General features: G+C 48.2%; 1 long non-coding RNA gene across 1 annotated transcript in view; it reads left to right on the top strand.

The window, feature by feature from the left end:
- Positions 1-18,349, top strand: part of LOC140397941 (uncharacterized) — a 161,710-nt gene extending 143,361 nt beyond the window's left edge. Inside the window, exon 3 of the long non-coding RNA XR_011937344.1 lies at positions 18,320-18,349. This is a non-coding gene — a long non-coding RNA (uncharacterized lncRNA). The remainder of the gene's footprint in view (positions 1-18,319) is intronic.
- The last annotated feature ends 437 nt before the right edge of the window (positions 18,350-18,786 follow it).

The raw sequence follows: 18,786 nt of genomic DNA, 5'->3' as shown, positions 1-18,786 counted from the left end.
CTGGACCCCATACAGAAGTCTTCCTCCATCCTGACCCATTCTGCTGCCTTTCCTTCTCACTACCGCCTCACCTTCTCTACATTTGCCGCTGATGCGACCATCAATTCACACGAAACCAGGAGTAGAAGTAAACTGTGGCTTTAATCAACTAGAACGGTGCCTGCCTGCGACTGATCTGTTAGTGGGAGTTGCCCACAGGGTGACTGCTCTTATACCTCCCCTCAAGGGGTGGAGCCAGGGGCGGAGCCCACACAGGCCCCAACATGCTACATCATAGGTAATACCTTACAATGGTCCATAGGTGGAGCCCACATGGTGTACATGGTGAATTGTTACAGCAATACATTCATCACAGCCGCCCAATAATAATGCAACAGGTTTGGCAATGCAAACCCCCCTTTCTGCCTCTGTCTCTGTAACAAAGTCCTCTTAACCCTTGGTACCTTCCCAGCCCACACCTCTCTGAGATAATCGCAACCAGTTTCCGGAAAAGGACCGTTGGTACAAAAATCGGAAGTGTCTGGAAAATGAATAAAAACCTCAGCAGGACGTTGATCTTCACAATTTGGACCCTCCCTGCCTGAGTCAGGTGCAGCGTGTCCCACCTCTTCAGGTCTTCCCTAAATTCCTCCACCAGTTTTGTTAGATTCCACTAATGCAGTGTCATCCACTCGCTCGCTACCTGAATCCCCAGATATTTAAACCTATCTCTGGCTACCTTAAATGGTATCCCCCTTAGATTGGCTCGCCGACCCATCTCGTTCACCGGGAACACTTATCCCTATGTTTCATATTTACCCCCAAAAAGCCCCGAACTTCCCCAACAGACCCATGATCCTCCCATGCTCTCCAGCGGGACCACACGTACACTAACAGGTCGTCCGCGTATGGCGACATTCGATGCTCTCTACCACCCCTCGTAATCCCTCGCCACTCTGCCAACCCCCTAAGGGCCATTGCCAGAGGCTCTATAGCTAACGCAAACAGCAACGGTGACAGCAGGCACCCCTGCCTTGTTCCCCTGTGTAGCTCAAAGTTTTGGGGACCCATATCATTGGTCTTTACATTCGCCACCGGTGCCACATATAACAGGCGCACCCATGCCACAAGTTTTGGCCCAAACCCAAACCTTCCCAGGGGGTCAAAGAAATACCAACACTCCACCCAGTCAAATGCCCTATCGAGCTCATAGGGGAGGGTGTCCTCCCCTCCCCCAACAACTTGACGAACATCTCCGCAAAGTACTCCATTGGCCCCCGGCCCTACAGCCCCACAGGCAGTCTCACAATCAGCTGATTCTGCCGCCGTGACCTGTTCTCCAGGTCCTCCACTTTGGCTCTCAGCCTTTTGTTGCTCTCCTCCACCCTCCGCATCTCCTCTCCCATCGAGATAAACTAGTCGCTGTGCCGCTCCACCCCTTCAACACTCCCCCCTTACTCCTGCACCGCCGTCAATGTCTTTCCCAGAGCCTCCTTTATCGGGGCCAGTGTATCGTCCACCAGCTGTTTGGGCAAGGCCATCATCTCCTTCCCATGTCGCTCCAAATGCTGCCCGAACTGTCCCTCAAATTTCACCGTCGTTACCTCAGCCAGCTTGTCTACTGTAATGGGCGCAGCTGCAGTCGGCGAGCTTGCCCTTGCCACCTTTTGTCCCACAGAACTCCACACCGAACCCAAGCTCTCAGGTGGACCATCGCTCACACCTTTTCAACCCGTATTTTTCTTCTGGTTTTTCGACATCCTTTAGTTGCCGCAACATTCCCGCCGATCAATCGAATAAAATTTCCCCCAAAATCTGGGTGAAAAGGGCCAAAAAATGAAAGCTCTAGCAGGAGTCACCCAACATGTGACCTCCACATACACGTCGCTACCGGAATTCGGACGTCTCACCACCAGATCAAACTTTGAACCACACATTCAACTCCCTTTGCCAATTTGCTCATGGCTCAGGTAATAATATATAAATTATCTTTGAGGGTCTGCTTTTTAATTTAGCTGCCAACTGCTCATACTTCTTATACAGAGCTTCTTTCCTCTTCTTGTCCACATCATTGGTATCTATGTGGACATTGACAACTGGATCCTCCCCCTCTCACTGCAACTTCTGCTCCAGCTCCAAGCACATTATGGGCGCGATTCTCCGGCCTCATTGCGCTCTCGCTCGAACGAAATGAGGCCGGTGAATAGCAGGAGAGGCCGAAAACGAGAACTGCGGCAGGCGCCAAACAGTTTGCGATGCAACCAGCCTGCTCCTGAAATCGGGATCTCACCGTAGCGTGGTGAGAAATCAATTATCACCACTTAAGCCCTATTTACATGGAATTAACAGGAGCCACCCCATATCCAACGGCCTCCCATCATTCAGCTGCCACCCCAGCAAGTGGTCACACTGGTGCTGAATAGTACTCCTTTTTAAAAGCGTGAACCTGGCGGAAGGCTTCTGTGGGGAGCTGAGGAGATGAGTAGCAATCTTGACTCACAGGCAAAGAGCCCGGGGCTGCTGGGCTTTGCTGTCCCTGAGCTCGGTGGAGGACTCTCGGAAGGGGGTGGGGGACCCTCCACAGGGTTGGGCCACCATATGTTGGTGGGGGGGGGGGGGGCAACCGCACACAGCACCACGTGGAGGAGGAGGACACTTGCTCTCTTTGGCCATCAAGGTCACCGCAGCCCTGAACATTTACGCCTCAAGATCCTTCCAGGGCGTCAGCGGGTACCTTTGTGACACTTTGGCAGGCTGCAGCCCACAGGTGCATCTGACAGGACACGGATGCCCTGTTTGCCCAGGCGGAAAACTTTGGCATGGACCAAACCCAACAGGATTCCCGGGCAGGAGGATTCTCTGCCATCGCCGGATGCCACAGGTCCAGGGGCTGATAGACTGCATGCATGTTGCCCTGCGCTTACCAGGCCATCTGGGAGTGCCCTCCATTAACAGGAAGGGGTTCCACTCCCTGAACATACAGTTCGTGTGCAACCACCACATGAAGATCATGCAGATGTGTGCATGCTTCCCAGGGAGTGTCCACGACAGCTACATCCTGGCGCAGTTGGTCATCCCTGGCCCCTTCGAGCACCACCCCAGGATAAGTGGTTGGCTCTTGGGGGATAAGAGGTGAGGACCTGGCTAATGACACCAGTATGGAACTGAAGCGGAGACCCGGTACAACGAGGCCCATGTTGCCACCCTGGCTGTGATTGAGCAGTGCATCGGACTCCTCAAGATGTGGTTCCGATGCCTCATCCTCTCCAGTGGTGCACTCCACTGGAGGGCTGCCTGCTTTATGGTGATTTGCTGTGTCCTCCAAAACCTTTGACAGCAATGTGGCAACGAGAAGGAGGTTGGTGATGAGGAACATATGGCCACCTCCGAGGAGGACAACGAGAATGGAGGACGAGCCCAGGGAGGAACCGGAGGGCCACTCGGAGGCTGCAGGGCAGGCGGCAACAGCAAGGGTCCAACAAGGCCGGAGAGCCAGGGAGGCTCTCATACTCGCCCAATTCACATAGGACGTGGTCTGGTCTGTCATCGATACCTTACCCCCCCCCCCCCCCCACCCACCCCCATCTCACACCCTCCCAGGGTCTGTGTAACATCACTCCAGGGTGCTGGGACTGTGTTGGCACCGTTAGCGAGCGGGTCACTGTCGAGGGCAGGGGGGTGATGAAACCCACAGAGAGCTGAGCGCCAGTGCCCCTCAAACTATACCATAGTCTGACCCCTGCCTGTCTGCTGAGTGATTGCTCACCCTGCAAGCGGTGTGCCCTGGGGGGAATGCCTGGGGAGATGGGCCAAGGGTTCGCTGGTCAGCCCACATTGCGGAAGAAAGTATAAGAGGCATCATACTGTTTGTGGTCAAGACTGTTTAATGTGTTTCACAATTCCCCACTCTTCCGCTGGCACCGCCCTATCCCCCACCGAGCATCCTTGATGATTTGTACAATCTACTTCAATAACAGTAACTCAGCATCATTGGCTCCACTGATCAGTTGATACTGCAATAAATGATGGAGTCAGTTCATACCACATTAAATGATGGAGTTATTTACTAAGATTACAAGATTAGTCAGTTATTTAGAGTCTCTTGTGCTTAGTTACACAAAGGCAACACATTTATTATGCTGCTATTGGTCCAGAGCAAGTTATTTGACTCCATTAAAGTATCATTTCTGCCTTGCCTCCAGCAGATTGTGACTTTGCAGTTGATAGCTATATTTGCAAGTCTGTAAGAGCCTCATTTTACCTCTGGATATTTTCCACATTGAAGAGCACTGTTAGCTTAGACAGTACTTTAGCCAGATCCGTAACCCTCGAATAGGGCTGAGGTTACAAAGGCAGTTCTAGTACGTCACTGCAATTCGATGCTACTTATGCAATTTGATAATATTTTCAGTTAATATTGATATATAATCAGCAAGATTAGTGTGGATTAAACTCTGTATATAACTGGCAGGCTCACGGCATTGGTTTACTGTTGGATGCATTAAAAGTTTAGTTTAGAAAGATCTCAGAAACTTATATAATCTCTATTTATGAGACCAAATGTGGTGACAGGCACCTCCAGCGGCGCCTTTCCCTCGAGCCAGAATATCGGGATCCTGCGCCAGATTCAGCATTTGGAAGTTCACTAATTATGCACAGGCGATTTCCCTTCAAAATCACCTCCCTGATTTGTCCAACAGCCATCAGCTGGCAGGTTCGAAGGTACCTGCACCATATTAAAATCCAGTACCTCTTACCTTCTCTCCAACCAACCTGTCTTCAGGAGATCATCCAACATGTCAGGAAGCCAGAAGCAAAAGGCAAGTAGCCTCATGAAGAAGACAGCACCTGCTTTCACTGCCAAGGCCTTCGAGGCCCTTATTCCAGGACTCTGGGCACATGCCTGTGGGAATCACACCAACCTCACTTCTCCAGCCTGGCACCTGCCCACGAAGGGCCACACAATGCAGGAAATGGAGGACACATATCAACACTTTCTCTCAAGAAGACTTTCATAACACAACCATCCCATCTGTCTTGTTGCTCACACTCCATTTTCTGTCCTTTCTCAGTAGTACAAGCGATACACAGGGGATAAGCATTTCATCCATCCCTCTGATTATGGCTTTTTTCTGTCTCCATTGAGGCTACACCCATGCACAACAAACGAGAGTGATCCCAGACCCAGAAAAGGACAGCAGAGATATTTTCCCTCAGCAAATTCGAGGAGGCTGCTGCCGGGATTGCCGATGAGGATAGGGATTGGTTCTGTGGCAAGTCTCCCACCAACCTCGTATGGATCTCAGCTCCATCACTGCACCGAATCCTGCAATTCACAGTGAGTGTGATGCACCCAGAATTAACTTCAGCTCATCCATTAGAAGTGTCCTTGTGTATTTTATAGGCTACTGCAGACCAGGACCAGATAGCCAATCCAGTAGCTCTCCTGAAGCTGCAGAGAACCTGAACAAATGAATCTACAGGGAAACCATTGCTGGCTGCAAACAAAGATAAGAACCTGTTCTCTCTCTCTCCAGAAAGGCTGAGAGTGCTGTATTTATGAAGCTACAGATACTGAATGAATCCACAGTAAAACCTCAAAGTGAAAGTAAAGTTTGAAGAGCAGTAAGGTGCTATAAACAACCATCTGAAACAAAGACTCATTTTTCCTTGTACTTATGATTCTTAACGCCTTTCTTCCCCTATGTACTTGTCTGTCTTGTGTGTAGAGAGAGTGGGGGTTAAATTGGGAAATTAGGAATTAGATAATAGTTAACCAGCTGCATATTTAATTATAGTTCTTGTGATAAATAAACAGTAATTGTGTTTACATTTATAAACCTGGTGACTGTAATTATTGGGCAGGCAAGGGCCAAATACTTCAGGGGCAGGATTCTCCGATAATGGGCTATGTTCCCACACCGGCGGGAAAACCGGAGCCAACCATTCCCGCGTCAACAGCCCCCGAAAGTGAGGAATTCTCCACATCTTCGGGGGCTAGGTTGACACCAGAATGGTTGGCGCCGCTCCAGCCAGCGCCGAAGGGCCGGTGCGAGTTCACGCATGCGCAGACAGGCCGGCGTATTTCCGCACATGCGCAGGCCGGCCGCCGTATTTCCGCACATGCACAGACCGGCCGGCGTATTTCTGCACATGCGCAGACAGGCCGGCGTATTTCTGCACATGCGCAGACCGTCCGGCGAATTTCCACGCATGCGCGGGGGTTCTCTTCTCCGCGCTTGCCCCCGGGCAATATGGCGCAGCCCTACAGGGGCCCAGCACGGAGGAAAGAATGCCCCCACGGAAACAGCCCGGCCGCAGGATCGGTAGGCCACGATCGCAGGCCAGGCCACCTTGGGGGCCTCCCCCGAGGTCACATCCCCCCGCGCCCCCCCCAGGATTGCCCCCGCACACTTACCTGCCAGGTCCCGCTGTGCGTGAGGTGAGTAATTCACGCCAGCGGGACTGGCCAAAACTGGCCAGCCAGCTGGCCCATTGGGGCCCGGAGAATCCCAGCTCAGGTATTTTTCTCAGAATTATTGATTAATTCTTAGAATTAATTGTGTTGTGACTCTGGGTGTAGTGGGGCAGGAATTGACCCTGCACTAGTCCAGGTCTCGTAACATATGGTCTGTTCTATGAGGGAGCTTGTTGTGCTGTGAGCAGCGTTGTACATTTCCTCAGCTGGAGTCCGAGAGCGAAGCACCTGAGTCATTAGCTGGTGTTTAATGAGTGCCCTTATCCCCAGCAACTATCCCTGCAGACACCCTGACTTCTTGAAATTCCCAGGCCCCTGGGAGTGTCTGAGGATAAAGGAGTCATGCAACTCCCAGGGAACCGTGTACACATGTCAGGATGTGCTTGTGACGGTTACACAACTCCAGTTGATGGAATGGAGGCCTTTGTGGTTTAGAAACATTATGGACTGCTCACACTCCATTGCACCCTGTACTCTTGGGAAGCTTGAGATAGTTGTGAAACCGATGAATCACTGAGACTGGCTATCCTTCTCCAGAGTAAAGTTTGAATAATGATGGGCCCTCTTGTAAAGGAAAGGACATTGGTCACATCCTGTATGCACTGATGTGTTGCTGACTGAGAAATGCTGCACAGATCTCCAGTTGCTCCCTGGAAAGACCCAGAGGCAAAGAATGGGATTCCGGTGGCCAGCTGTTTTAATGACCATTCATGAGATGCAAATAGAATTCACAGCACCAGCCAGAGGAAGACCGGCCCACAATTAACCTGCTATTGGGAGAATTCTAACATGTTTTTCCCCAGTGGACTTCTGACCTTTTGGCTTCCTCTAGATTCTCCACTCCTATCTGCCACCAAATGGCTTATTCCTGCTCCTATTTACGATGATTCTCTGGTTCAGCCTTTGTAGACAGTGCCAATGCCAGCTGATTAATTTAAGTTGTTGAGCCACATCACCCATCACTTCCTCTGTATTATTCCATCAAATATTATCTCAAGTCACTTTTACAAAACAACCTTCTTTCGCTATGTGCTAATCATCAATTCTCTGCCAAATCTATCCTCCCATTTTCCATCTATCTCCTTTTCTCCAAACTAAGTAATTAGTTAAAGTCCACAAAGGGCCATAGACATCTCTCTCCATTAGAGAGAACCATTTGGTTAGATAGCTTGAAGGGCAGAGCTGGAAGATTCTTGATAGGCAAGGGTTTGGATGGTTACTGGGGATGGGCAGGAATGTGAAGCTGTGGCTACAATCAGGTGAGCCATGAAGAGTTAGCACCTCTGGGTGAACCCCTCTACCAACCCTTGCAACGCTAACTTAATCTTCTCCAACCTCAGGAATTCTGCCAGATCGCTCACCCACACCCCCCACCTTCAGCGGTTCCGTGTCCTGCCAGCACAACACAATCCATCTGTGGGCTATCAGGGAGGCAAAGGACAATGCATCACCCTCTCTCCCCAACTGGACTCTTCCCACATTCAGAACCTTTGACATAACATCTGAGAACCCTTGCCAGAAGCCCCTCAATCTTGCACATGCCCAGAACTTGTGGACGTGATTCATAACACCCTCACCCCCCACCCCCGCACTCAGCCCACACCTGTCTTCCACCCCCCCCAAGAACCTGCTCATCCTCACCAACTTCATGTGTGCTCTATGCACCACTTTAAACTGGATGAGGCTTAACCTTGCACATGACAAGAACGCATTCACCGTCTGCATGACCTCTAGCCACATCCCGGCCCGCACCTCCCCTCCCGGCTCCTCCTCCCATTTCCGCCTAATCTCCTCCATGGAGCACCCTCCTTCTCCATCAATTCTGATTCCACCCCCCCACCCCAATTTCGTCCTCCACCAACAATGTTCCTGCAACGCTGGGGGCTGCAGCCCTGGGAAGGATAGCACCTCTGTCTTCACAAAATTCCTCACCTGCAGGTACCGAAAGCTGTTTCCTTTGGGCAACTCATACAATTCCTCCAACCTCTCCAGCGAATGTGCCCCTGATGAACAAATCCATAAAATGCTCTATCCCCACCTGCTGCCACCCCGGACACTCGAATCCAGCCCTGCCGGCACAAATTGTCGCATATCAGCGCCCGCAACAACATACCCTCCAGCCCAAAATGTTGCCTGCACTGGCTCCACACCCACAACGCCAAAACCACCAATGGGTTCACAGTATCTGACTGGTGAGAACGGAAGATGTGCCAACAACAGAGACCTCAAACCCCTACCCTTACACGACACCGCCTCCATCCGCCCCCAAACCGATCTCTCCTCCACCACCCATTTCCTCACCATTGCAATATTCACCACCCAATATAATTTATCAGGTTCGGCAATGCCAGCCCTACACCCCCCCCCCCACCACCCCCTCTCAAGGAACACTCATGCCACCCGTGGGATCTTCACCCCAACCCATACAAACCCTCAAATTAGCACGTTAACCATCATGAAAAAGGACTGGGAACAAAGATAGTGAGGTTCTGGAACACGAACAAGGACCTGGGCAGCACCGTCATTTTCACCGTTTGCCAGACAACAGCAACACATCCCACCTCTTAAATTCTGCCTTCATTCTCTCTACCAATTGTGCCAAGTTCAATTTGAGTCGCTGGGCCCAGCTCTGCGCCAGTTGAATTCCTAGGTACCTAAAACTCACCCCCACCAGCCTGAACGGCAACTACCCCAGCCTACTCTCCTGCCCCCTAGAATTGATCGGAAACACCTCACTTTTTCCCATGTTCAACTTGTACCCTGAAAACCAGCCAAATTCCACCAAAATTTCCATAATCCCTCCAATGCTGCCCACTGTGTCCGAGATATATAAGAAAAAATCGTCCGCTTAGCCACTCTATGCTCGGTGCCGCCCAGCCCCGCTCGCTCGGCACCTTTCCCTCTCAATTCCTTTCCATTCCTCAATGCCCTAAGCGCCTTCGCCAGCGGCTCTATTGCCAAGGCGTAAAGCAATGGGGAGAGTGGGCACCCTTGTCTCATCCCATGACATAACCCAAAGTACCCCAAACTCATCCGGTTATTCTGGGCACTCGGCATCAGCACCCTTTTCAGCAGCCAAACCCAATCCCAAAGTACCTCCAAGAAATATGGCCACACAACCCGATCAAAAGCCTTCTCTGCATTTATCGCCACCACTACATCTACCTCCTGCCCTTCCGAGGGCATCATAATTACATGAAGTAGCCTCCGCGCACACAAGGTCCTCCGATAACTGCCTATGGGGCTGTTTAGCACGGGGCTAAATCGCTGGCTTTGAAAGTAGACCAAGGCAGGCCAGCAGCACGGTTCAATTCCCGTACCAGCCTCCCCGAACAGGCGCCAGAATGTGGCGACTAGGGGCTTTTCACAGTAACTTCATTTGAAGCCTACTTGTGACAATAAGCGATTTTCATTTCATTTCATTCCCTTCACGTCACAAATCCCGTCACATCCAACTCATCACCCCCAGCACACAGTCCTCAATTCGAGATGCTGCCATCACCGTTCAGAAGTGATATCGGGCGGTATGACACACACTGCTCCGGGTCCTTATCTTTCTTTCAGATCAGGGAGATGGACACCTGTGACAATGTGTGTGGGGAGGGGGAGCTCCCCCATCTCGCTCTTCATTGTACGTCCTCAGCAACAGCGGCCCCAGTTCCACGCCAAACCTTGTATAAAAAACTCAGCTGGGAACGCATCTGGCCCCGGGCCTTCCCTGCCTGCATCGCACCCATACTATCCATCAACTCCCTTAACCCAATCAGGGCCCCCAGCCACTGCCCTGTGACATGACATTTCCTTGGGTATGCTGAGGGCTGAGCAGAAATTCTCCGGTATCGGTGCGATGTCCGCTGACTGGCACCCAAAACGGCGCAAATCAGTCGGGCATCGCGCCTCCCCAAAGCTGCGGAATTCTCCGCATCTTGGGGGGCCAAGCCCCAACCTTAAGGGGCTAGGCCCGCGCCGGACGAATTTCCGCCCCGCCAGCTGGCGGAAAAGGCCTTTGGTGCCCTGCCAGCTGGAGTGGAAATGACATGTCTGGGCGGCGCATGCGCGGGAGCGTTAGCGGCCGCTCACGACATTCCCACGCATGCGCAGTGGAGGGAGTCTCTTCCGCCTCCGCCATGGTGGAGACCGTGGCGAAGGCGGAAGGGAAAGAGTGCCCCCACGGCACAGGCCCGCCCGCGGATCGGTGGGCCCCGATCACGGGCCAGGCCACCGTGGGGGCACCCCCTGGGGCCAGATCGCCTCGCGCCCCCCCCAGGACCCCGGAGCCCGCCCGCGCCGCCTTGTCCCGCCGGTAAGGTAGGTGGTTTAATCTATGCCGGTGGGACAGGCATTTTAGCGGCGGGACTTCGGCCCATCCGGGCCGGAGAATCGCGGGGGGGGGGCACCAACCGGCGCGGCGCGATTCCCGCCCCCGCCGAATATCCGGTGCCGGAGAATTCGGCAACCGGCGGGGGTGGGATTCACGCCAGCCCCCGATGATTCTCCGACCCGGCGGGGGGTCGGAGAATCTCGCCCAAGAACATATGAACTAGGATCAGGAGTAGGCCATCTGGCCCCACCATTGGGCTCCACCATTCAATGAGATCATGGCTGATCTTTTGTGGACTCAGCTCCAGATAGAAAGGTGCCGGTTTTAGATCATCACTCACTAGTAACCTAACTGCAATTTAGGGGCTGGTTTAGCACAGGGCTAAATCGCTGGCTTTTAAAGCAGACCAAGGCAGGCCAGCAGCACGGTTCAATTCCCGTACCAGCCTCCCCGAACAGGCGCCGGAATGCGACGACTAAGGGCTTTTCACAGTAACTTCATTTGAAGCCTACTTGTGACAATAAGCGATTTTCATTTCATTTCATTTTCATTTTTATAAAATCCAGCTATGATTGACAACTCCTGCCCACATCAAAAGCAGTTAAGTGTTTTCTGCTGAGAAAAATAAGAAGTGAAAACACCTAACTCCTAGATGTTTCTAAACATTATGGTTAGGTTCAAAGCAGGCCACTTGAGATACATTCAAGTATGAAAGGAAATTAAAATAAACAATCCAGACAGCCAGATGTCTGGAAGCTGTCAATTACAGCCTGCTAAAATATGTTTTCTCTTTGAAAGTGAATAGAAGCCTTGCAGATCAAAGGATCTAAGAGGCTTAAAGCCTTGTGATGTGGTTTTGGCTTTCTATCAAGTAACAACTACTGCTTTCTAGACATATGTCTGAGGCAGCATGTGTAAGGGACAGGTGAGTGATAAAGCTGTGATCTTGGCACTTTTTCTGCCTGGATCGCTCCTTAGCTTGAAATGAAATGATATTTTTTTTCCTCCTTCCAGGCAGGGTTCTCTCGGTTCTGTGGGGGTGGGGGGTTCTCTGTTTGGTGGGGGACGGGTGGGCCGGATTTGCATTGTGGGCGGAGCGGGCCCTCCAATGGACTTTGGGGGTACCTACCTTAAATACTTAACCCCTTGCCCGCCACAAGGTCCACCATGTCAGGGACACGCTGGCAAATACTTGCCGCAATCCATGCCCGTGTGAATCCTAGCCAAGAGGGCCAGAGCATCACAGAGGTGTGGAAAAGCTAGTGTTCAATCCACTAATAGAAGCAAATGGCTTGGGTCAGCACGGTGGTGCAGTGGTTAGCACTGCTGCCACTGGCTTGGTGGAAGCACGGTAGCCCTGGCTTCACAGCGCCAGGGTCCCAGGTTCGATCCCCGCTGTGTCACTGTTTGTACAGAGTCTGCACGTTCTCCCCGTGGCTGCGTGGGTTTCTTCCGGGTGCACCGGTTTCCTCCCACAGTCCAAAGACGTGCAGGTTAGGTGTATTGGCCGTGATAAATTGCCCTTAGTGACCAAAAAGGTGAGGAGGGGTTATTGGGTTACAGGGATAGAGTGGAGGTAAGGGCTCAAATGGGTCGGTGCAGACTCGATGGGCCGAATGGCCTGCTTCTGCACTGTATGTTCTATGTTCTCACGGCGCCGAGTTCAATCCGGCCCCAGGTTACTGTCTGAGTGGAGTTTGCACATTCACCCCGTATCTATGTGGGTCTCACCCCTACAACTCTGCAGGGTAGGGGGATTGGCCGCACTAAATTGCCCCTTAATTAGAAAAAAATTATTGGGTATTCTAAATTTAAAAAAAGGATGCAAATGGGTCATTTTGACCCTTTTTCAGCCTGCTGGTTGTGCGAGGTACGAACCTCAATGCTGCTGCCAACAGGGGACCAGAGCATCGGAAAGGGATTGCCGCCTTTCACCAACATGAGATTTTCTGCCACATCAGGAACGCTGCTACAGGTGGCTGGGATTTCCCCCACCCCTCTCGCCCCTCTCGCCACTCTTTCATTGCCATGCATCCTTTCTAGCTTTCAAGTGCATATTTTTGTATTGCACCTTCTTAAGGATTCATTCACAGGACGTGGGCATGACTGGCAAGCCCAGCAGTGATTGCCATCCCTAATTGCCATTGAGAAAATGGTGGCAAGCTGCTTTCTTGAAAACAACTGAATGGTTTGCTCGGCCATTTCAGAGAGTCAACCACATTGTGGGTCTTGAGTCACATATAGACTAGCTTATCAGTAAACCAGATTGGTTTTTAACGATAGTCCAGTAGTTTCATGATCACCTTCAGCCATGCTTTTGTTACTTCTAAACTGGGCTATTCCAACGCACACCTGACCAGCCTTCCATGTTCCACCCTCCATAAATCTGATGTTTTCCAAAACTACATCCTAACCTGCGGCAAGTTCAATTCAACCATCACCCCGCCCAAGCTCACTGATGTACAGTGGCTCAATTTTAAAATCGTTATCCTTGTTTTCAAATCCCTCCATAGTCCTATCTGTGTAATCTCCTCCAGCTGCATAATCTCCAAGATACTATTTCTCCTTTGGCATCCACAATTAATCATTCCATCATATGTGACCAGCTCTTCAGCTGCCTGAGCGCTAAATTCTGACTTTCTCTCCTTAAACCTTTCACTTTTCTATCTCCTTTAAGGCACTCCTTAATGCCCACCATCTGAGCAAACGTTTGGTATCCTGCTGTAATATTTCCTCATAATGTTCACTGTCATATTTTGTTTCATAATGCTCCTGTTGAGAACGCTCTAAATAAATAACAGTATTTTTCAAAACTTTTACACAGCAGATATTTCATTACAGTACCAAGGGAATGCTACGTTGTTGCAAGTGTCACCACACAGACAAGATGTTAAAAGGCCTTGTATCTCGTACATTAGTTCTCATGACTACTCAGAAAAACAGGGTGTTTTCCTTTTCTTTGCTGCCAATAATCCTCCCTCAACAAACATTGCCAAAAATAACTCATCAGTCCTCTCTTTGCTGTTTGTGGGATCTGTGTCCAAATGGCTGCTGCATTGACCTGCAAAACAACAATAGTAACTGTGCAATGTAGCACTTCACACTGTCTCTGACAAATGTAATCAGGGCAGAACGTTTGTGATGAAATGAGCTTCCAATGGTGTGAGCAGCATCAGCAACAAACATTTTTGTTACATGAAGTTCAAATTGCACTGATTGCATTCTCAATAATGCTGATAATTTTCAACAGGGCGGTAAGGGGGCACAGTAATTAGCACTGCTGCCTCAGCACCAGGCACCCAGTTCAATACCAACTGTGGATGACTGTCTGTGTGGAGTTTGCACGTTCTCCCCGTGTCTGCATGGGTTTCTTTTGGGTGCTCCGGTTTCCTTCCACAGTCCAAAGATGTGCAGGTTAGGTGGATTGGCCATGCTAAATTGCCCCTTAAGTGTTCAAAGGTTTCGGTGGGTTATTGGGTTACAGGGATAGGGTGGGGGCGTGGGGTGCTCTTTCAGAGGGTCGGTGCAGACTCGATGGGCCGAATGGCCTCCTTCTGCACTGTAGTGATTCTAACAGCACTGTCTCTTTAATTATTAAAGATTTAGTCACATCAGGACCAGAAGTGCAAAGAAGCATTGACTGAAACACATCCATCACTCAGGGCAATCCCAGTCTCTATTACCCCCTTTACCATGTCTCATTTGGCAATAGGAACCAACCATGCACAACTGTGTTGATTCAATTTAAATTATTTAGTCTTTGGTTTGGGTAAATAATACAAATAAGTGTAAGACAGTCATGATGCTGATTGTCCACCAAGTGGAAAGCAACGGTGGAGAGTTTTCGATTGGACATTTCAAACTCTTCAGCTATGAACGTTTGGAGGGTATTTCTGTGAATTTCATTCTGTCTGCATGCTTGAGCAAATATTTTAGATCTGAAAAATGAACTATTTTTGTGATGCGACTCTTGCTGCATAGGTAATATAGGAACAGAAGGAAACCATTCAGCCTGCTCCTCCAATCAGTTAGATGATGACTGATCTGCACCACAAACTCCATTTACTTCAATTTGCTTCATATCCTTTCAGTCTCTGGATGGATAAACACAAACGGATCTGATAGCTTTGTGACCACACCTGGCAACCCATTCATTACTGAAACGCAATGGGAGCGAGAGCATGACCCGTCAGCCTTCAAGGTTAATTTACTACTTCTTCTTGGGCTGCTCAGAACTCCTCAAACTAATTTACTTGTGATTAGATTCAGCCGTAATAGACAGCCTTTGTATGAAGCAAGAATTTACATTATACTGTCAACAGTATCAGGGACACCCGCTGATTACCACAATGTCTGCAGACAGCGTGTCAGGTTGATTTGTGAGGTCCCAGCTGGAGCAAGAGCTAAGACACTCATTCCTCATTCGATGCCCATTCTTCTTTATGTCTGACATCGTTGTGGAAACAGTCCAAACATGGAGGTGTGTTGCACTCTAATTACTCATTATCGGAGCCACATGGTAACCCGAACTAGCCTTGGGACACTTTGCACTGAGCAGTTCTCGAAAATGATTTATTCATTATTATATACAATATTGAACAGCAATTTAATACAGTTCAATTCTTGATGACAAGAATAATTTTTATATGAATTTTCCCATTTTGGCCTTCTACTTAACTTCTGTGTTTCATTGTCTCATTTGCTACTCTCTGACCATCACTCTGATGCACACAGCTCACACAGATTTATCACATTTTTTATGGTAAACTCTCATTATCTGTCTGCCTCACTGTCACTGTCTCACAATCTCTTACATTTTCATTCAATGTCTCTCACTACTCTCCATTCTATATTTCACACACTGTTTCTCCCACGTATATTATGATGGGCATCATATACTTTCTGAGCAACAATATTCAGCTGTTGAGGTACACTGGCTGTTTCTTGCCAGTCAATGGGTTAATTAAAAATAACAATAAGAATATTTATTGTCACAAGTAGGCTTACATTAACACTGCAATGAAGTTACTGTGAAAATCCCCTAGTCACCACATTCCGGCGCCTGTTCGGGTACACAGAGGGAGAATTCAGAATGTCCAAATTACCTAGCAGCACACCTTTCGGGACTTGTGGTAGGAAACCGGGACACCCGGAGGAAAACCACGCAGACACGGGGAGAATGTGCAGACTCGACACAGACAGTGACCCATGCCGGGAATCGAACAAGGGACCTGGCTCTGTGAAGCAGCAATGCTAACACTGTGCTACCGTGCCGCCCAAAAGAAACAACATCAAAGAGCTCGTGCGTGATTCGAACACGGACCTCTCACAAATTCACGGAGCACAACCTCCGAAGCGAGAATCTTACCGCTGGACCAACGAGCCGGTAAGACTGACCATCAAGCCAGGAGGACTCAATATCAAAAGGTGAGCGAGGTTGAAGCCTAAATCCATTGAAACAGGGCCTTGTAACTGTAGGCCTTTGAGAATAGGCCAGAACCCAGAACATCCTGAGGACCCTGGAAAAACTAACAGCGAGAAATACTAATTAAGCTGAGGTTGATTTTTTTCTTCTGGTGTAGCATTTAGATATACAGATTACACTGTGTTTAATTTTAAAATCTGAACATAAATGCCCATGATCAAGGGTGCAGGGTTAGTTGATCAAAGGTGCAGAGTGAGCTGTCTGACCATTTGGACTCAATAAATGAACTAAAATTCAAATTTAAATGTCAGAAAATCCAGGTCCCTGAACACCTGAATGAAAAAAGGCAGTTCTTGGGTATAATCCTTTACCTGAACAAAACTATCTCTAGTCTATAGTAGATCAATCTGTTTCAAATAGAACTATGCCAAGTACTGTAAATGGTTCGTAAGTAGAGCTTTACTTTGTATATGGCTTGGGAATTTCCTAAATTACATCAGTAAATATATTTCAAAAGTGTTTAAATGGCTCAAAAGCACTTTGAGATGTCTGCCGGTTACGATATAAAGGGCCTGTAGATGATTTTTTTCCCCCAGAAGATATACTTTAGTCATAAAATTTGTAGAAGTACATTACATTGGATTTGTTGATTGTCATGTGCAGCGAGGTACAGTGAAAAGTATTATTCTGCGTACAGTTCAGATAGATCATTCCGTACATGAACAGAAAATACATAGGGCAAACACACATTGGGTGAAGCATACATGAGTGTAGTACTACTCATTAGAGAAGAGGTGTGAAGAAATCAGTTCAGTCCATAAGAGGTCGTTTCTAGTAACAGCAGGGAAGAAGCTGTTTTTGAGTCTGTTTGTGCGTGTTCTCAGATTTTTGTATCTCCTACCCGATGGAAGAAGTTGGAAGGGTGAGTAAGCCGGGTGGGAGGGGTCTTTGATTAGGCTGCCAGTTTTCCCAAGGCAATGGGAAGTGTCGGCAGAGTCAATGGATGGGAGGCGGGTTTGTGTGATGGACTGGGCGGTGTTCACGACTCTCTGTAGTTTCTTGCGGTCTTGAGCCGAGCAGTTGCCATACCAGGCTGTGATGCAGCCCGATAGGATGCTTTCCATGATGTATCTGTTAAAGTTGGTAAGAGTCAGTGTGCACATGCCGAATTTCCTTAGTTTCCTGAGAAAGTATAGGCGCTGTTGTGCTTTCTTTGTCATAGCGTCGACGTGGGTGGACCAGGACAGATTGTTGGTGATGTGCATACCCAGGAATTTGAAGCTGTCAACCATCTCCACCTTGTTAAAATAAAAATTAAAAGGTTATTAAAGTATCATGTAGGCTAGCCGTAAATGAAAAAACACTCAAATTAAGGATGTTTCATTCTAAATATATTTAATATAAAATAATTATAAATAATTTAAAACACTATTAACATTTATAACAGAAATACAAACAGTAGATGACGTGTCGTAACAAAAAAGGGGAGCCGTTGAAAAGGCAATCACGATGCTAACGTGAATTTTCAACGTGAAAGCACTCGTGATCGCGATCTAGACAAGAATTTTTTTCAATAAAGTGTTCATAAGGATACAATATTTTAATTACCCCTACTCAAAAATAAATGTTACATTTAGAAAAGTAAGGTAAGTAATAAAGGTGAAATAGTGTTAGATTAGCCTAAGCCTATTGTTTTTATGACGAGGTGAACGGAAGGTAGGCTACGACCGCATAGCCTAGGCTAATACTATATTCCAAGTATTTATGAAAAAGTAATAAAAGGGTGAATTTGTGTTAAATTACAGGTGTATATTGTGAAAAGTGTTCAAATAATGGTAAAATTGTGTTACATTACCTTAGCCTATGAGTTTTGGTGGCCTAGTCTTACCTAACTTAGTCTAGCCGAGCGTGGGCTAGCTTGAACATAGCCTAGTTTAGCCTATTTAGCTTATTTATTATAAATCTTTAAAAATGGCGCTTTACTTTCTGAGAAGGGTTTTTTTTAAAAACCTTTCTCAGAAAGTAGACCTAAAAAAAATTCCTTTCAAAGCATGCGACAATAGTCGCACGATTCAAATTGATTAATTTTTTGTTGTATATATTTTGTTGTATATAGGAAATCCCAGAACACAGAAGAAAACACGCCATCTAAAATGCAATGCACAGAGGTTCTTCGGCTTATTTGTGAGCAACACCTAATTGAAGTGTTCCCCAATATTACTGCTGCGCTTCAGCTGTACTTGACAATGCCTATCACGAGCTGTGAAGCAGAAAGGAATTTTTCAAAGCTATCCTTTATAAAGAACAAATTTCGGTCTACCATGACTGAAGAGTGCTTAAATTCTTTATGCATATTGTCTCCAGAAAATGACATTGCAAGGAAGCTCTCATATGACAAAACTGTACGTGAATATGGTGCTAGAAAAAACAGAAAAAAGAGTATTTTGTAAAATGTGCTTCATGTAGTATGTATTCTCATAGGTGTCTAAAATAAAAGATTATATTGACTGTGGTCATTTCTATGTTTTATTTCATCATTCTATGATGCATCATGCGTGTATATAACATTTCCCTAATTTTCAT

This window comes from Scyliorhinus torazame, chromosome 21 (assembly GCF_047496885.1).
Source record: "Scyliorhinus torazame isolate Kashiwa2021f chromosome 21, sScyTor2.1, whole genome shotgun sequence".
Classification (NCBI taxonomy): domain Eukaryota; kingdom Metazoa; phylum Chordata; class Chondrichthyes; order Carcharhiniformes; family Scyliorhinidae; genus Scyliorhinus; species Scyliorhinus torazame.
This window is presented reverse-complemented; position numbering and strand designations above follow the sequence as displayed.